The sequence below is a fragment of the Amblyraja radiata genome, chromosome 1 (genome assembly GCF_010909765.2).
Source record: "Amblyraja radiata isolate CabotCenter1 chromosome 1, sAmbRad1.1.pri, whole genome shotgun sequence".
Taxonomy (NCBI): domain Eukaryota; kingdom Metazoa; phylum Chordata; class Chondrichthyes; order Rajiformes; family Rajidae; genus Amblyraja; species Amblyraja radiata.
This window is the reverse complement of record NC_045956.1, coordinates 77244524-77265435: the sequence shown is the minus strand read 5'-3', so window position 1 is coordinate 77265435 and position 20912 is coordinate 77244524. Positions and strand designations below refer to the sequence as shown.

General features: G+C 46.9%; 1 protein-coding gene across 14 annotated transcripts in view; it reads right to left on the bottom strand.

Annotated features, from left to right (window-relative positions):
• Window positions 1-9036, bottom strand: part of sec31a (SEC31 homolog A, COPII coat complex component) — a 105488-nt gene extending 96452 nt beyond the window's left edge. For 3 of the 14 annotated variants that reach the window (XM_033025060.1, XM_033025010.1, XM_033025032.1), the window contains exon 1: window positions 8892-9036. The gene's annotated coding sequence lies outside the window, so the exon portion shown is untranslated. Of the gene's footprint in view, window positions 1-8510; window positions 8673-8734; window positions 8743-8785; window positions 8793-8880 lie in introns of those variants that run through there. The other 11 variants (XM_033025005.1, XM_033025050.1, XM_033025041.1 and 8 more) reach the window with 7 other exon arrangements.
• Between the last annotated feature and the right edge of the window lie 11876 nt (window positions 9037-20912).

Here is a 20912-nt window from a genome sequence, read left to right as displayed (position 1 = left end):
CAATCACATCTGCCCATCTCCACCCCTTTCCATCTTCCACAGAGATCAATTCCTCTGCAATTCCTTGGTTCACTTATCCCTTCCCACCCAATCCACTCCCTCCTTAGGTATTATCCCCGGCAACTGCAGGACATGAAACACCTATCCCTATACTGCCTCCCTCGTCTCCATCCAGTGACCCCAGCAGTCCTTCCAGATGAGATCGAGGTTCACATACACCTCCTATAAACTCATCTACCACATCCGGTGTTCTCGATATGCCCTCCTAAACATCGGCGCGACCGCATAGATTCAGCGACGGTTTCATTGAACACTTCCACAGTCCACCAAGGCCTACTGGATCTCCCGGTTGCTAGACATTTAGACTCCTCTTCCCATTCTCATACTGACTTTTCTATCCTGGGCCTCCTCTGTTGCCAGAATGATGTCACACACAAACTGGAGGGACAGCATGTGCCGCCTTGGTAGCTTACAACTCAATGGTATGAATATTGAATTCTTCAATTTTAAGAACTAACATTGCCCCTCCCCTTCCTTTTCCCTCCTTACTTCTCTCCTGTGCTCCTACTGGATACACCTATTTTTAACCTCCCCCTACATTCTGTCCTCTAGCTTCACAATTCACAACTCTTCCAACCTTTTGTCTTAAACCTTCTGCCTTTGCATCCTTGGCCTTTGTCCAACCATCTGCCCATCAAAATCCCCCCTCACCTGTATCCACCAATCACCTGCATCCACCCTTCACCTGCCACGCTTTGTCCTGCCCCACCTCTCTTTTGCCCCCCTCCCCCCCATCAGTCTGAAGGATGGTCTCCATGTTCTTCAGAGATGCTGTCCAAACCTCTGAGTTACTCCAGCACTTTGTGTCTTCATTTGCTAAAAGAACTCAGTGGGTCAGGAAGCATCGGTGGAGGGAAAAAGACAGATGATGTTTTGGGTCATAGAAACAGAGAAAAACAGGTGTAGGCCATTCGGCACCTTCGAGCCAGCACCACCATTCGATATGATCATGGCTGATCATCCAAAATCGGTACCCAATTCCTGCTTTTTCCCCATATCCCTTGATTCCTTTAGCCCCAAGAGCTAAATCTAACTCTCATTTGGTCAGGGCCTTTATTCAGACTGCTCAGCAGTTTGGTTTTTCAGTATAAAGGGGAGATAGCTAATATAAATTAGTGAGAGGATGGAGCTGCCTCAACCCCTTTTAAAATATGTTTTGTCTAACCCTTTTTTAATTTGTATGGATACAAGGAACTGCAGATGCTGGTTTACAAAAAAAGTCAAAAGTGCTGCAGTAACTCAGCAGCGTCTCTGGAGAACATGGACAGGTGACGTCAGACTGAAGTAGGTTTCCGACCCTAATTGGTGTGGCAAGGTAATCCATTTGAGGCATTAACTGCTTGTCTTTTCACAGATGCTGTCTCACCTAATTATTTCCGGCATTTCTATTTTTAAATCCAACATTTCTAGGTTGCCATATTCCTTCTAATACAGTAACACAATGAAAAGCTTCCTTCACATCATCCCCAATGAAAGTCAGCACAGATCTGGTGGGAAGAAGGGCCCGTGTCCATGCTGCATCAATGTTTACCCACAGCCAACATCATGGTCAATATTTTGATAATTACCGGATTCAACTATGAGAATCAAACAATTTTCCCCTTTTTGTATATAATGAACAAAGAAGAAATTCTTATTTCCAGAAGTTTTTTTAAAATAAACTTTAGAGGAAGAAGACAAGGAGAGGTCACAACGCCATTTAGATTGAGTTGTGTGATGGCAGGACTGGTGAGAGAGAAAGACAGGAAGGTCTCAAAAATGATTAAATCCGAGAAAGCAATTTCCAAGATTAAGAGCCCAAAGCTATTATCAACAGATTAACCTTTAACCAAAGTTATTGGAACACTGTGGAGTACAGTTGTTTTACAAATTACAGCATTGCTGGGTGTAAATTGACCTCTAAATAGCCTTCTTCTTCTCGTCTCACCCATAAAGGTTCCCGTGGATTTTATATCTGGGTTACCACCTGCTCATCTCCTCCTCAGGTCTGCTGAAGGCACCAACCTGGTCACATTATGATCCAATGTAGAATAACATTGACGCCGAGACAAAGCATCTCCATGCACACAAGTATCAATAGGATAATCGACCATTGCAGTGGAGCTGGGAGAGGAGAGGGGTTGGTTCAAGCATGATCCCACGTTTGTGTGCATACTGAACAAGTACAATGACTGGTAAGCTGGAGAGCATCAACGGTATCACTAACTCCTTGGCACCGAGGTGTTTATGCCAGTTGTTGTGACCCTACCCATCAATTGGCACAAACCAAGTTCAAACCAGGGAAACTGCAATCTGCCTGCAAAGATCAGTTGCAAGACAAAATGTGCATGTTTTTCAGCAGCCATTATTTGTTGTTTCAAATACATCCACGTTTAATCCAAACAATATAGCTGTGGTGTGTGGGAGGTTAGGTGCAAATAGATGTTCCTTCATGCTCCACTAATTTGCTTTAACTTTCCAACCCAAAAGGCACCGCCATTCCAGAGGGAAGGATCTGAAGGCAAGTCTCTACCATATCCCCTCAGGGAGTGACAAAAGCAGTGTGATGCAAAAAATAAAGTACTGGAGGAATTCAGCAAGTCAGGTTGCATTTGTGGAGGGAATGCTACAGTCAATGTTTTTGTTTGGTACTCTTCTTCAGACTGCTGAAGTAGGGGGGGGGGGGGGGGGGGGGGGAAGAGAAAGCTGGTAAAGAGAGGGATGGACGGGCAAAACCTGGCAAGTGATAGGTGGATACAGCTGAGGGGAGATGGCTGGCAAGTGGCTGGAGAAAGTTGCAAAGGTTAGAAGTGAAATGGAGACAACAGCATTGGAAGGCATGAAATGTAAAACCGTGAGAGATATGGGTGGAAGAGGACAAGGGGGAGGGGGATTCAAAGAGAAATTAGGGACGAGGAGTACAGAGGGGTGGGGGATGAGTAGAAGGGAGAGGGCGAAGGAGCAAGGTGACTGGGGTGGTGAGAGAAAGGTGTTAGTGGAGTTAGATTCCTTCTGGCTAGATTCTGTGCGCACATGAGATAAATGTATGCATAATTTTCCATGATTGCTAAACTAATATATACCTGCACCACCAAATATTATCCTTAAAGTTCATTTATCCATTTAAAATTCACTAATAAAACAAGCCAACTTACACATTTTGCAACATCTAGGGAGGGTAAAGGAATAGTCGATATTTTACGCTGAGATCCTACATCAGATTCAAAATGATGACAATTCTTTTCTCCTCCCCCCCCCCCCTCCTCCCCGCTGAGTTCCTCCAAAAGTTTTTTTTTGCTTCAGATTCCAACATCTGCAGTCTCTTGTGCTGACAAGATTTTGCACATCAATCAACATTTTTTAAGTTCTTAGGGAACTAATTTTTCAAAAAGTATTCTTGACTCTGAAATCTACAGTCAGGTGGCACAGTGCTGTTAGTCGGACATGGTTCAAGAGTCAAGTCAAGAGTGTTTTATTGTCATATGTCCCGGAGTTGTCAACTCCTTGAGACAGCTAAGGTACGTGACTTCATTATGCAACTATTGTTTCAAGGAAGCAAGAGATATGAAGAGCTCCTGCCACAAATATACCCATGCTCATCGTCCCTGAGGTTCCAGACCCCAGCTGTAGTTTCAGTTGTCTACGGTCCAGAACCCAGTCAGACCGGCACTCTATACTCCCGACTCAAACTGCACAAACACACTTGCATTCTGCAACCCCGGCTCACCCTCTGGGCTAACGATTAGATGCCAGATTATGTTTGTTTTATTGTACATGTTTGCATGCTGGCTGCCTGTGACAAACTTGACAAGCAGTGTTCATTGTGAATGCACACCGATACTGAAGAAATTGAATCACACGATCAAAATGCATCGCAGCCATGACGTTAAATAGAAACTGTTTTGAAAGATTCAGCTCCAAACAGCAGCATGGCGACGCAGCAATGGAGTTGCTGCCTTACAGCGGCAGAGACCCGGGTTTGATCCTGACTGCTGGTGCCATCTGTACGGGGTTTGTACGTTCTCTCTGTGACTGCTTGGGTTTTCTCTGAGATCTTCGATTTCCTCCCACCCTCCAACGATGTACAGGTTTGCAGTCTTCGGTTTCAGTAAAATCGGCCCTAGTGTGTAGGATAGTGCGAGTGTACGGTGTGATTGCTGGATGGCGTGGACTCAATGGGCTGACGGGCCTTTTTCCATGCTAGATCTCTAAAGTTTAGTCTCTAAAGTAAAGTCTAAATCCTTATTTTCCAATGGGTTTACAAAAAAAGCAAGCACTGCTTTCAATTTAAGAGAACCAAATCCCAATTCTTAAAACTGAACAGCATAGAAATGTCTTCATTCAGAGGGTGGCAAAACTGTAGAGTGCTTTGCCCTCAAGAGAGGAAGAAGATGGGTCATTATATTTAAGGTGGAGAAATATAACTACTTGAAAGACTGAGGAACTGAAAGTTACGAGGAATTGGCACAGAAGAGTTGAGGCCGACACTGGATGCATTCAAAAGAGTTAGATAGAGCTCTTAGGGATAGTGGAATCAAGGGATATGGGGAGAAGGTAGCAACTGGATACTGATTGCGCATGATCAGCCATGATCACATTGAATGGCGGTGCGGGCTCAGAGGGCTGAATGGCCTACTCCTGCATCTATATTCTATGTACACAATCATATCAAATGGTGGAACAGGCTTGAATGGCCAAGTTGCCAAGGACTCCAATACGACTCCTGCTCCTATTTTTTTGTATTCCCTTTTTGAGGCGATTCGCTCTTCACATAGTTTGTCCAAGAATCCACACCAAGTCTCCATAAACATTAGAATAGCAAAGAGAGTTAGATAGAGCTCTAGGGGCTAGTGGAATCAAGGGATATGGGGAGAAGGCAGGCACGGGTTATTGATTGGGGACGATCAGCCATGATCACAATGAAGGGCTGTGCTGGCTCAAAGGGCCGAATGGTCTTCTCCTGCACCTATTTTCTATGTTTCTATGTTACATTTGTACAGCACAAGAACAGACCCTACGGCCCACAGTCTGTGCCGAACATGATGCCAAGACAATCTTAATACATGTGCATAATCCAAATCCCTCCCATCCCTGTATATACCTATCCAAATGCCTCTTAAATGCCACTATCATATCTGCCTCAACCACCAACCCTGGCAGTGCTTTCCAAGCTTTCTATGTAAAAAAAGTTAGCCCGCACATCTTATATACTTCTCTCAGGTCTGACCGTAACCTCTGGCATTCCATAGAAAACAATCCAAGCCGTACAATCTCTCCCGGTAGCTAATACCCTCTAATCTAGGCAACATTCTGGCACCCTCTCCAAAGCCTCCATATACTTCCTGTAGTGGGGCCACCAATACTCCAAATGTGATCTAAACATAGCCCAATCAAGCTGCATCTTGACATTGCAAAGGTGGGAGATATAGAGGAAATGCTAGAAATATTCTCCTTCACACTTCTCATACTTTACAGTGGTAAATTACTCCAACTGCAGAAAAAGCTTACATGCAAATTAACAGTACAACCAACCGTACACCAACCTACCATGTCATCACGCCTCGGAGTGCATTGCACTCCAACATAACCTCTCCATGACCCTTCACCCCTGACTTGCACGTTCCAATGTGACAGGTAAATGCACCTTAACCAGCTTCACACAGTTTGTATTAATCAAGGCACAACAAATGCAGCAAATCATTTGACATATTTATGTATGTACTGAGCAGAGCACCAAGGTGACTAGGTGTTGATCTGATTTTTTTGGAGTCATAGAGCCATACAGCATGGAAACAGACTCGAGTTGCCCAACACATCCATGCCGACCAAGTTGTTTAACTAGCTAGTCTCATATACCTGCCAGTGTCCCTACAATCCGGCATCACAGCCAGTATCCCTCCAAACCATTTCTATACACATACCTGTCCAAGTGTCCTTTAAGTGTCAAAATTGTACCCGCTTCAACCACTTACTCCGGCAGCTGTTCCATATATAGAAACATAGAAAATAGGTGCAGGAGGAGGCCATTCGACCCTTCGAGCCATTCGTTGTGATCATAGCTGATCGTCCCCAATCAATAATCCGTGCCTGCCTTCTCCCCGTATACCTTGATTCTACTAGTCCCAAGAGCTCTATCTAACTCTCTCTTAAATCCATCCAGTGACTTGGCCTCCACTGCCGTCTGTGGCAGGGAATTCCACAAATTCACAACTCTCTGGGTGAAAAAGCTTTTTCTCACCTCAGTCTTAAATGACCTCCCCTTTATTCTAAGACTATGGCCCCTGGTTCTGGACTCGCCCAACATTGGGAACATTTTTCCTGCATCTAGCTTGTCCAGTCCTTTTATAAGTTTATATGTTTCTATAAGATCTCCCCTCATCCTTGTAAACTCCAGTGAATACCAACCTAGTCTTTTCAATCTTTCCTCATATGACAGTCCCACCATCCCAGGAGGGATCAATCTCGTGAACCTACGCTGCACTGCCTCAATCACAAGGATGTCCTTCCTCAAATTAGGAGACTAAAACTGTACACAATACACCAGATGTGGTCTTACCAGAGCCCTATACAACTGCAGAAGAACCTCTTTACTCCTATACTGAAATCCTCTTGTTGTGAAGGCCAACATTCCACTAGCTTTCTTCACTGCCTGCTGTACCTGTAAGCCAACTTTCAGTGACCGGTGTACAAGGACGCCCAGGTCTCGCTGCACCTCCTACTTATCTAACCTAACCCCATTGAGATAATAATCCGCCCTCTTGTTTTTTCCGCCAAAGTGGAAAACCTCACATCATAAATGTTAAATACATATATAGTCCAGATCAACCATGACAGATCAAAAAGCATTCTTTCTCCAATATTGTTCATTAAAGTTATATTCTGTCTTCACCACTACGCTCAGTTCCACCTCCCCATGTCACCTTGTATTTTAAGAAAATATTAAGACTAAACATATGGCTTCCATGATAATCGCCTAAATTTGTTAATTTGATAATTTGGTTAATTCATCTTGGTGTAGAATAGTGAGATACATGAAGTTATATATACGTACCACCTCTGCGTGAAAGAGTTGACCATCAGGTCGCTTTTAAATCTTTCCCCTCTGACCTTAAGTTTATTCCCTCTAGTTTTAAACTCTCCTACTCTGGGGAAAGAACTTGAGCATTTCACCTCATCCATGACTCTTTTGATTTTATGAACCTCCATAAGGTCACACCTCACATTCCTCGGCTCCAAGGAAAAAGACCCAGTTTATGCAGCCTCTACTCACGTTCAAACCTTCCAGACCTGGTAACATCTTCATAAATTATTTTGCACCGTTTCAGGTTAATGAGATCTTTCGTATAGCAGAGTGACTAAATTGTAAGAGTACTTCAAATGTGGCCTTATCAACATCTTGTACAGCTGTACCATGACATCTTAATTCCTATACTCAATGTCCTGACTGATGAATGCCAAATGCCTTCTTCACCACCCTCTGTCAGCACTTGCATTGAACTAAAGTACCTTCACCCAAAGTTCTCTCTGTTTTACACCGCTGCCCAAGAACCTACCATTTACTGTGCACTTCCTGCCCAGATTTGTCTAACCAAAATGCAATTTAACTGAATTAAACTCCATAGGCCATTCCCCAGCCTATTGACTCAGTTGATCTTGATCACATTGTATTCTTAGATAACCTTCTTCACTACCCACTATACCATCAATGTAAGTATCATTTACTAACTATGTATTCTGATGGCTGAGATATATTTTTTGGCCAGAAAATCAATTAAAAAAAACTACCTGCTACTCTTTCGAATGAGGTGCCACAAGATTCTTTGCATCCAACAGCCCATTTTAATGCCTTATCCAAAGAATTACTTTAACCAAACCTTTACTACTGCAGTTCAGTGCCAGTCTAGATTTTGTGCCAAAATCTTTAAAGTGGGCGTTAGCTACCATGGGTGATAACTGACAAAGGCAGTGCCACAAGCTTGTACCAGTGAAGAAAGGTACCAGGATCAAGATTCAGTGCTTCCTTCCACCTTTGTTGGTACAAACATCTTAGATACGTGTGTTGATTTAAAATTTTCATTTAATTACTTTGTGCCTTAAATCCTCACAAATGCAGACTCTCCTCGTGATTCATCAATTCCTCATATTTTTGCTTGTCAGCAGTTTTAAACCCTTGGTCCAGGACTGGAACGCGAAATTCAGAGAGCCACTTCAATGCTGTGCTGCATTGTCAAGTCTTTACGGTCAAACATGAAAACAAGACCCACCCAGTGGGAAATAAACAGCATCCTGAAAACAGGGAAGATTTGGCCAACAATACATCCCAGAACGAAGAGAATTGACCCACCAAAGTGAAGCCCTGGACCAGATATGGATGAAGCACCCGAGAGGGCAACAAACATTGCAGGCAGACAGCAGCAGTGGCGGTGACAGACTGTATACAGTGAGTAACCCGCTGATAATACTGTACATACACAGACTACCCGACACCTGAAACACTGCAGCCAGAGATAGGCTGGGAGAGCCGGGAGGAGAGCCGGGTTGCAGCGCAGGTAAAGTTGGATCCGGTGAAGGGAAGCGGAGTAATGAAGAACTTAAACGGGCAGAGGTTAAAAAAGCTGATCTAGGAGAACAAGGCCGATGCAATGTAACTGAATTAAATGCAAAGCCTCCGGTGCAGCCCATGGCCCGGCAAGTCCGCCTCGCCTCTATATCTCTCCTTCCTTCCCTCCCCCTCTCTCCTTCCCTCCGCCTCAGCGATTCAAGCGGCTGCTGAGACCCAACGCGACGGGAGAGCAGAGCAGAGCAGAGCAAGCTGCGCGGGCCCCGGGCTCCAGGATCCAGGCTCACCTCACCTCGGGCTCAGTGTGTTGTCGGTGCCGCGGATCGTCCAGGCGACGCAGCGCCGCCGGTCCCACAAGTCCACGTCTCCACCAACGTGGCAGCCAAAGCAGATTGGGCCGAGGCTGCAACACTTCCGCTTCCTCATCCACCAGAGTCCGCCCAGCGCCGCTGCTCCACTGCAAGCCCAGCGCCGCTGCTCCACTGCAAGCCCAGCACCGCTGCTCCACTGCAAGCCCAGCTCCACTGCAAGCCCAGCTCCACTGCAAGCCCAGCGCCGCTGCTCCACTGCAAGCCCAGCTCCACTGCAAGCCCAGCGCCGCTGCTCCACTGCAAGCCCAGTGCCCGGCCAAGCAGTGCAGGATACCCTCACACACACATACATACACAGAGACACAGACTGATGCAACCTACAGCTGGCTCTGCAATGGGACCGCACAGAGAGGGAGAGCGAACAGGGATTAAGCAATAATGAGAGGAATACATCGGGTAAATGCACCGAGTCAAGAGTGTTTTATTGTCATCTGTCTTAGACAGAAGAATGAAATTCTTACTTGCAGCAGCACAACAGAATATGGTCCCAGAGGAGGGACATCAAGAGCCAGAGAACATAGGTGTACGGAGAGGAGGGAAAGATTTAATAGGAACTTGAGGGGTTACTTTTTTCATATAGGATGGTGGGTATATGGAATGAGTTGCCAGAAGAGGTAGTTGAGGCAGGTATCATCACAACGTTTAAAAAAACATTTGGACAGGTACGTGAATAGAAAAGGTTTAGAGGAATTTGGGCCAAACGCAGGCAGATGGAACTAGTTTGGTGGTCGCAAGAACGACAACTAAGTTTTGTAACTTATTTTATTCTCAAAATAGCTTCTTAGCTCACAGGTTCTTACAACACGTCTGGCCACAACGGTGGTCAACACTCAACTGCCGCGCGAAAACTAGCAGCCCCTCCCTAGTCACGTGACCGCGGCTTGCGAACGCCGGGTTCGATACCTGCGTGCTCCAGCAGGCGGCGCTACACGGCCCCCCCCCCAGAATCCACGGTACGGAAACGCACGGGTAACCGAACGGTTTGACCGGAACGTGTAGTCCATGTTCGCGGTGCGAGCGTAACAGTAGGGGTCGGCAAAACAGAACCAGAGGGGCGCGACAAACGCTAACGAGGGACGGACATAACAGAGGGGACCGGAGAAACATAACCGGGGGTAACAGGTGCAAAACGGCCGGTGGACGTCCTCTACGCCGCGGAGTGGCGACCGCCACCGGGCTATCCTCGTCGACGTGTGCTGGCTTAAAGCGGCTGATGGAGATGAACTCCTCCTTGCCACCCATGTCCAATGTGAACGTCGATGTACCAGTCTCTAACACCTTGTACAGTCCTTCGTACACCCGCTGTAACGGCGAGCGGTGAGCATCCCTACGAAGGAAAACATAAGCACAATCCCATAACATAGCAGGCACATGCACAGCGGATGACTCGTGTCGGGAAGTGGGAACCGGGACCAAAGCGCGCGCCCGCTCACGAAGGTCAGCTAACACCGCCGAAGCCGGAAACCTCCTGATCCCGGGGGACGGGCAGAAAATCCCCAGGTACCCACAAAACCGAGCCGTAAACCAGCTCGGCTGAGGAGGCGTTGAGGTGCTCCTTAGGCATGGTTCTGATGCCTAGGAGAACCCAAGGCAACTGGTCGACCCAATTGGGGCCGGTGAGCCGAGGTTTCAAAGCCGACTTGAGGTGCCCGTGGAAACGCTCAACCAAACCGTTGGACTCTGGATGATACGCGGTGGTTTGGTGCAGCTTCGCACCGTACAGCTGCGCCATAACACACCACAGGGAGGACGTGAACTGGGCCCCTCGATCAGTAGTGATATCGGAAGGAACCCCGAAACGAGCGATCCAATGTAAGACAATAGCGCGGGCACAAGCCTCAGCGGAGGTATCCGTTAACGGTATCGCCTCCACCTACCTGGTAAACCTGTCCACGATAGTCAGTAGGTGAGTGGCCCCGCGTGAACACGGCAAGGGACCCACCAGGTCGACATGAATGTGCAAGAACTTGCCGTCTGGAACAGCGAAATCCTGCATGGGCGGGCGCACATGCCTCTGTACCTTGGAAGTCTGACAGGGGATACAAGTGCAGGCCCACGCTGCGACCTGCTTCCGTAACCCGTGCCAGACGAACTTGGCCACGACCAGGGCAGAGGTGGCGCGAATGGACAGGTGAGCTAGGCTGTGGATGGTGTCAAAACTCCGACGCCTCCAAGCGACGGATAACGTCGACCTTCTCGGGCTGCGGCTGTGCGCCGTGGCAGGTAATGCTGTGACCCAAAAAGGAAATGGAACGCAATCCGAACTGCCACTTCGCAGGGTTGATCACCAATCCGTGTTTGCGCAGCCGTTTGAAGAGCAGGCGGAGGTGCCTGACGTGCTCTGCCTGCGAGCTGCTGGCCACCAGAATATCATCGAGGTAGATTAATATGAAACCCCGACTGACCTGATCCATTAGCCTTTGGAACACCTGGGCGGTGTTCTTCAGGCCAAAAGGCATTCTTAGCCATTCGAAAAGGCCGAAAGGGGTGATTGATGGTGGCCGTCTTAGGGACGTCGTCGGGATGGACCGGAATTTGATTATACCCGCGAATGAGGTCGACCTTCGAGAAGAAGATATCGCCCTCCAGATGAGCCGAGAAATCCTGGATGTTCGGGACTGGGTACTGATCTGCCGTGGTTACGGCGCTAAGACACGTGTAATCACTGCAAGGTCTCCAACCCCCGGATGCTTTGGGCACCATGTGTAACGGGGAAGCCCAAGGGCTATCCGAGCGCCGGACAATCCCCATGTCCTCCATAAGCTGGAACTCGTCTCGTGCTATGCGCGGTTTATCGGGCGGGAGGATGCGCGCGCGGACATGAACCGGTGGGCCCTCGATGGGAATGTGGTGGACCACGCCATGACGGGGCGCGAGCAACCCAGGGAATTCAGTGAGCAGGGCTGTGAAAGGTTGCGTTCGCCTCTATGGACGATCGGCCGAGGCATTTCCCTGATACGAGCAGGGGCTCCGGCATCTTCGGGCTTCGGTGCCGTAGCGCTGATGGTAGTAGTACCAATGACGTCTGATGTAAACCACTGGAAGCGGCGATGCCTCTTTGGCGCTGGGCTGGACTTCCTCTTCCTCCCGATGTTGTCTCGGTTGCACCCGTGCCGTGACAGGGGAGCGGGTGAAGGCACAAACGTCCCGCCGTCTGTGGGCCCACAATTTGTCTGCTCTCTCCGCGAGGTGCTGGGAATCGCTGAAATCAGCTCCGGCGAGCATCAGGCGAACTTCGTCGGGCATCTGCTCCAGGAACGCCTGTTCGAAGAGCAGACATGGGCGGTGCCCGTCCATCAGGGCTAACATCTTTGCCATGATGGTGGATGGCTGCCTATCGCCGACGCTGTCCATATGTAGAATCTTCGCTGCCCTGTCTCTGTGACTGAGACCGAAGGTGTGGAGCAGGAGGGCCTTCAGCCCTTCATACTTGGCGATCGTCGGCGGGTCCCTGATGGAAGGCAACAGCCTTGAGGCACAGTCCTGTGGCAGAGCTCCCACCACATGGAAATACAGAGTGTCAGCCGCAATAATGCAGTGCAGGTGAAACTGTGCCTCAACGTGGGCGAACCACACCTGAGGTTGATCGGGCCAAAACGATGGAAGTTTGAAGCCCGGTGAGCCCTGCCTCGTGCCGGCCGATTCTGCGGGAACGTAGTCCTCCTGCATGATCTTTTGCTTGTCTAACGACGACTAGACAGGTCGGGGTCACCAATTTGGCGATCGAAAGAATAACAACTAAGTTTTGTAACTTATTTTATTCTCAAAATAGCTTCTTAGCTCACAGGATCTTACAACACGTCTGGCCACAACGGTGGTCAACACTCAACTGCCGTGTGAAAGCAAAACCGCCCAAAAACTAGCAGCCCCTCCCGAGTCACGTGACCATGGCTTCCGAACGCCGGGTTCGATAACTGCATGCACCAGCAGGCACCGCTACACTAGCATAGATAGGACATGTTGGTCGGCGTGGGCAAGTTTTATGGAGGGCCTGTTTCCATGCTGTATGATTCTAATTGAGACATAAGGAGCAATAGAGTGAAAGGAACTGCAGATGCTGGAACCTTACATGGAACATAAAGTACTGGAGTAACTCACGCAACACCTCTGGAGGACATGGATAAGTCTGAAAAAGGACCCTGAGCCGAAACATCGCCTATTCATGTCCTCCAGAGATGCTGCCTGACCCACTAAGTTTTACTCCAGCACTTTGAGAGACTGAGTAATGTAGTAGGCGCAACTGTCAAAGAAACAGGGAGCAATCGGAGACAGGCAATCCAGTCTGAAGAAGGGTCTCGACCCGAAACGTCACCTATTCCTTTTCTCCAGAGATGTTGTCTGACTCGTTGAGTCAACATCTGCAGTTCCATCCTACACAGAGACAGGCAATGTTACCTGTAATCAAAACTGCATTGGAACAATAATGATACTGAACAATAGTATTCATAATCTAAACTATACTGGAACAATCTTGCAGTGATGCCAATTTATGTAATAAGGATATGGATACAGGCCCTTCGGCCCAATTTACCCACACCGGCCAACGTGTCCCAGCTGCACTAGTCCCACCTGCCCAAAGATCATAGAGCGGAGCACTGCCCACGTTTGATCCATATCAGTCCAAACCTGTCCTATGCATGTACCTTTCTAACTGTTTCTTAAGTGTTGGGATAGTCCCTGCCTCAACTACCTCCTCTAACTTGTTCCATACACCCACCATCCTTTGTGTGTTAAAGTTACCCCTCAGATTCCTACTAAATATTTTCCCCTTCATCTTAAACCTATGGCATCTGGTCCTTGATTCACCTATTATGGGCAAGAGACTCAATGCATCAACCCAATCTATTCCACTCATGATTTTATACACCTCAATAAGATCACCCTCATCCTCCTACACCACAAGAAATAGTCCCAGCCTTCTCAACCTCTTCCTATAACTCAGACCCTCTAGACCTGGCAGCATCCTTGTAAATCTTCTCTTACCCTTTCCGGCTTGACAACATCTTTGTCGCTGAGGATGTTCTCCGTCGGGGTTCCATCATTCCCGGAGAGAGGGCCTGAGCATCGGGTCGCCCGTAGTGGTGACTCCAGGTGCTCGGGAGGTCCCGACCACGGGTGAACATCTGGGAAGGCTGGCTGGACTATGGTACCTACCTTAACTTTGGTGCCGCTGTGGGGTTATGTTGTGTCGTGGACTTCTGTGTTTGTGCTTTTTTTTAAATATGTTTTATTTATTTATTATTTATTTTTATGTTACTTGACTGTAAGGAAAGTCCATTTCGTTGTCTCTTATGAGATAATGACAATAAATTGAATACAATACAATAAAAACTTTCCTTTTAAATGGTGCCCAGAATTGAACAATGGTTACATAACTATGATAAACGTGAACTGAGATTGCCCAGGGCATTTGAAGCTGTGGCAGGACTTACACGTCATCACTTCCTGCAAGGTAAAACTAAGTAGACAGTGAGGCCGAGCTCGATGCTTTCTCTGCACGTTTCAAAAGGGAGAAGATTGATGTACCTTCTTGAGAACCATAGCCCCTGACGCAACAGAGAAAGTGCACTGAAGGGTTGCTACACCGCTTGGTTTGGGAACGGTGCTGCCCAAGACTGAAGACTAAAGACTGTGGTGAAATTTCTTTTCAGCAACACCTTCTAGTGGAGCATAAATAAATAAATAAACATGGCTCTTTAAGAAGAACTGTACAGAAAAGCTCCAATAATCTGCAATACAACTATTCAGAAACTCGAATGGTTTGGCATCTAACGCACCAGGATATGTTTCATGCGCTCTCTTTTAATTCATCAGCATCCTGGTTCCCACACTCCATTTGAACTCAATGATACTCTATTGTCACATGTACCTAGGTACAGTGAAATTATTTGTTTTTGCATACAATACACAAAAAGTTGCCATGTTTTGGGCACCGACAAAATTACAAAAGTACTCATTACAGTCACGTTGACCCCTCTTTGTTGTCGACGCCCCCCTTCTTCGCATGCCGGTCCCTCTTTATTCTCAGCGGCGTTGTCTCACCGTCTCTCCGCGGCACATCCTCAGCCACTTGCTATCAAATAACTGGGGTCCCAGTTTTCATGTCCCCTTCAAATTGACTAGGGCTTCAGTTTCCAATGGAAAATATGACCATCTAACATTACCAAATCCCTGAGTATGCTCGTTTATTAGAGTTTTACTGTGCATTGTTTAAACTTGAAATAAATACATTTATTGTCCTCATCTGTTATTGAAAAACGGGTGGTGAGTCACATACTGAATTAATGTAGTCCTTCTAATGAAGTCGTGCTGTTGCGAAGGATCAGACCTATCAACAGTGAAGGAACAGCAGCATATTTTCAGGTTGGAGTTGCGACTGGCAATAAGAACCTGCAGATGGCAGTGTCCTCTTGTGCCTGTTGCCCTTGCCGTTGGTGGTAGAGGTCACAAGTGTAGGAGGTGCTGTTGGAATAGTTTAGGTGAGTAACTGCAGTAAATTATGTAAATGGTATGTAATCCAGTGAGTTTGCCAGTGGTGGAAGGAAGGAATTTTTAGAGTGTATGTTTAAAGATGGTTTAGAGAATGTTTAGAGATGGGCTGCTTTTCCCTGGACTGGGTGAAACCTCTTGAGAGTGGTTGGAGTTAAATTCATCCAGACAAGTTGAGAGTATTCCATCACACTGGTACATATTATACAGGCGTGAAAGAGCTGGGGGTAAGAGAAGTGAGGGAATTGTTTTTTTGATTAAGGAAGCATCACAACAGTACTTGGTGAAGAGAATATCCAGTAAGTTTATATGTGTGAGACTCAGAAGCATGCAGGGGTGATTTCATTGTTCCATTTTGGGACACATGACAATAAAACACTCTTCACGCTGGACTTTGATAGGATTGCATTATATATGCCTCTGTGAATATGCAGGAGTTTGGGTACTTGGGAAAATGGCAGATGTTTGTGAAACCTGCTTCACTAAGGGTGACATCACTTGCAGGAAGCTGGAGACCCATGTGACCAAAGATCCTAGAGTGGAGCAAGATAGACCACTCCTGCAAAATCCAATGGATTGATGTGTAGTACGCAACGGAGCGCAACTTCCGCCATTTCAGTAAACCCGACCCTATCTTTGACCCGACCTGACTTCAGTTATGCGTTTAGTTAAAACGGCACATACCTTGAACAGGGAGGAACTGCAGATGCTGGTATAAACCAAAGACAGACACAAAAGGCTGGAGTAACTCAGTGGATCAGGCAGCATCTCTGGAGAAAAGGAATAGGTGACATTTCGGGTCGACTTTTTCGATAGCTGCAATGACCCGTTTGATGTCATTCTTTGCCCTGCTCCTGGTCTCGGCACGCACAGATCTGCCGGACATGCTGTGTGTGTGTGAGTGTGTGTTTGTTTGGTGGAGTCTGAGGGGAGAAGCTGCACGAAGAGAGAGCGAACGCGTGGACAGACGGATGAAGGCAACGATCATAGAGCGGAATAAGTGACATTTCGGGTCGAGACCCTTCTTCAGACTGACAGTCAAGGGAAAGGGAAACGGGAGATATAGGCATATCTTCCATTCATTCATCCTTAGTACCGTCTATATCTCTGGTTCCTCTTTCCCCTGACTCAGTCTGAAGATTATCATATTTGAAATACGTTCTGAATGATCATATTAGGATTGGTATTTGATATGATATTGAGTGCTGGAGTAACTCAGCCTGTCAGGCACCATCTCTGGAGAAAAGGGAGACATTTTGGGTCGGAACCTTTCTTCAGACCTTATTGGTAGTCTGAAGACGGGTCTCGACCTGAAACGTCGCCTATTCCTTTGCTCCATAGATTCTGCCTCACCCGCTGAGTTTCTCCAGCATTTTTGTCTACCTTTGGTATTAGACATGACCGGTTTGGCTGTGAGATAAATTTGTCTCACTACTTATTATTAAATATGATATGATTTGTTTCCTTTTTGATTCTAGCATATATTTTTGCTGAAAGTCATGCTGACACAATGGAGCCATTCGTCACCATTCAGGCATAAAAATGTGCCCATCTGAATCTGCATAGAACTTGAATAAACCCCTAAATCTCCTTGCCTTTGGTGTATGCTTGTCTGATGTCTGCATTCTGCCACTAGGAGGCTTATAAACAACTCCCCACAGAGTCATAAATTGTCTATTAATTTGAGCCGTTACGTTTTCATGACTTGCAGACAGCTTCACATTCCTGGGCATTAGCACCTCGAATAATGTGTCCTGGGCTCAGCACGTGTCCATAATCATGAAGAAGGCACAATGACACCTGTACTTTCTTAGAAGCTTAAAAAGATTTAGCATATCACTGAATAGAACATAGAATAATACAGCACAGAAACAGACATTGGCCCACAATGTCTGTCGAACATGATGCCAAGTTAATCTCTGATGCCTGCACTCTCCACTCCCTGTGTATCCATGTGGCTATCTGAAAGCCCCGTAAATGCTATTATTGTACCTGCTTACACCCCCATCCCAGGCAGCACGTTCCAAGCATCCACCAATTTCTGTGTAAAAAAATCCTGCCATGCACATCTATCTTCTATCTATATATCTATATTACTAAAATTCTGTTCTTGACCGGTTTTGGCGATCTGTGCTGCGATTTCCGAGAGAACGCCGCCACCTACGGCCGTCATTTTTGGCCACCTCGGCCGTATGTGTGCCGAGGATTTTTCCCGTCGGTGAAATATGACTGAGATATTAATGTTTTTACAAAATTCCCCATTCTCTCTGCTGCCCCCGCTGGAGGCAGGGGAAGGGACTATAAAACCAGGAAGTGGTGTGCCTCAATTGGTCTCTGCAAGCTGGAGCTCTGTCAATTAGTCTCTGTCACTCTGAGCTCTAAATGACACTGAACAAATGTCTACAGCACTGTGAGTACCCTTAATTTGGTTTGAAAATGAAAATATAGTTAGTTTGAAGTAAAAAAGCACTGTCTGCAAATGGTTGTTTGGGTTGAATTAAAAAGGCACTCTCCCTCTCTCTTTCTCTCCCCCCTCCCCCCCTCTTTTTCCTCCCATCCATCCCCTCCCCCACCGTCCCTCCCCTAAACCCCCCTCCCTGCTCCCCCTCCCTCATCTCACCCCCCTCTCAGCACACCCTCTTCCCCTCTCTCTCTCCCCTTCCTCCCCTCCACACCCCCTACGCTCTTCCCTCCACCCTCCCTACCTCTCCCCCTCACAGCACCCCCTCGCTCTCTCCTCCCCTCCTCCCCCACCTTTCCCCCCTCACCCACCCTCCCTCTTACCCTCCTCTCCACCCCCCTATCCCTCTTGCCCCTCTAACTGTGTCTCTCTCTCTCTCTCTCTGCCCTCACTCTCTACCACCGCCTCTCTCTAGATGTGACTGCAAGTTGGGGGCTATGCGTCAGTAGATAGGGTGGTTATGGGGTAAAAGGAGCAAATTAATAATATTAATATAATATCAAGGGGGGTAATTAGCGTGTGCGGGGGGCGCGGGGATAGTTAATGTGTGACGCTACATGCCACCTTCCCCCCCCCCCCCCCACAACCGTACGTTGGGGGAACAGACCCAATGGGTCTGCACTTGGTCTAGTATATTACTAAAACTCTCATCGTGACCACTTCCTGTCTGCGTTGTAATTAAAATTGCACAAAAACAACCTCCCATAGCGCTATGATTTTTCTCCACCTTACTCACCATTTTCTCCACCTTACTCTGCTGCAAATCAAATAAATTTTGTTTCGATCGGTGAAATAGTACAAAAGTTATGAAGGATTTGAAGGTTCCCCCTCCCCCCCCCCCCTTTCGACCCATCAAGTTTACTCCGCCATTCAATCATGGCTGATCTATCTCTTCCTTCTAACCCCATTCTCCAGCCTTCTCCCCATAACCTCTGACACCTATATGAATCAAGAATCTATCTATCTCTGCCTTAAATATATCTATTGACTTTGCCTCCACATCCTTCTGTGGCAAAGAATTCCAGATTCATCACCATATTAATCACTGCCTTCATTGTATATTAGAACAGATATTCTGAATACTTGTTCTTGTTTTGAAATAATAGATGCTGCTTCCACAAAATGTTATAACCTCTGAATTAATCCCTAACCTAGAATACAAAGGGAACCATTTGGCCCATCAAATTCATGTTAGCTCCAATTGAAGCAACCCCGTTATAGTCCTGCAATTTATTCTCTCACATGCCCATAAAGTAACCTTTGAATCATTTGACACTTAATTACACTAAGCCTAATGTTTCAAGTTGATAACATTTGTCAAACCAAAGAAAAAATAGAATTCAAATATGTTTAATTTGCAGATAAACTGATGGGGAGAGATGATAGAGCTGAGACAAAAAGAGAGTGGAATGAAACAAAAAGATGTTGGTGCCAGTTTAGAAGGGATTGCATATCTTGTTACTCACAGCAGATCCAGCTGGAAAAGATAAAAGCAGAAGGAAATGAGGAATGATGGAGCAAGAAAGGACAATATTGGATCTGTGGCAGGTAAAACACGGAGTTACTGGAAATTTAATTTAAAAGAGAATGCTGGAAACACCCAGAGGTCGTCAGTGGAGCAAGAAAGTTAATGTTACAGTTTAAAAAAATAAAAATAAAAGTGCTGGAGTAACTCAGCAGGTCACAACTTGTCGAGCTTTCATCAGAATAGGCCAGTTTTGAAAGGCTGTCTAAAATTTTGAATAATGTTGAGTCCCGAGTCTCCAATGTGCCTAGTTGTAAGATGGGATACTGTATGTCAAGCTTAAGTTGGACTCTGTTGGCATAGTGTAAATGGCCAAAAACAGAGAGGTTGGAATGGAGGTGTGATGGCAATTTAAAGATCGATAGATGGAAGCCCAGGATCACCTTGTGGGGGACACAGCTGAGATATGCCAAGCTATCATCCAACTTTCAGGTTGCTGAAAGACTGCTTCGCCTGAAAAGAGTTTGGATCTCAGATTTGTGGGAAGGATAAAAGTAAAAGGGCAGGTGTTGTATCTGCTTATGTTGCATGGGAAGTTGCTTTGGGAAGGGGAATGGCTGTTGGAAAAGCAAATTAGAGTCACCACGGAAATGTTCCCTTGAGGAGGGGAAGATGTGGCTGACTGGGCATTGCATTGAAGAATTTTTGGAGGAAATAAAATAAAAAATAAACTTTATTGTTATTGTGCAGTGTAACAGAGACAACGAAATGCAGTTAGCATCTCACCCAGAAGTGCGAACATAGATAATGGAACAGTAAAAAATATATGTATATACAGTAGCAGTAGTGCAATTTTCGGGGGGAGAGATCTGTCACGGGGGGGGGGGGGGGGGGGAAGGAGTGTCTGGGGCGGGGGGGGCGTGACTGGCAATCATCAAGGTGCAGAATTAAGTAGGGCAACAGCCGCTGTTCCTGAACCTGCTGGTCCGGCAACGGAGAGACCTGTAGCGCCTCCCGGATGGGAGGAGGGTAAAGTCTGTGGCTGGGGTGAGAGCTGTCCTTGACGATGCTGCGCGCCCTTCGCAGACAACGCTTGCTCTGGACAGACTCAAAGGAGGGGAGTGAGGAACCGGTGATGCGTTGGGCAGTTTTCACCACCCTCTGCAGTGCTTTCCGGTCAGAGACAGAGCAGTTGCCATACCATACTGTGATACAGTTAGTAAGGATGCTCTCGATGGCGCAGCGGTAGAAGTTCACCAGAATCTGAGGAGACAGATGGACCTTCTTCAGTCTCCTCAGGAAGAGACGCTGGTGAGCCTTCTTGATCAGTGTTGAGGTATTGTGGGTCCAAGAGAGGTAATCAGAGATGTTGACCCCCAGGAACCTGAAGCTGGAAACACGCTCCACCTCCGTCCCGTTAATATGGATGGGGGTGTGCGTGCCGCCCCTAGACCTTCTGTAGTCCACAATGAGCTCCTTGGTCTTCTTGGCGTTATGGGCCAGGTTGTTGTCAGCACACCATGCTGC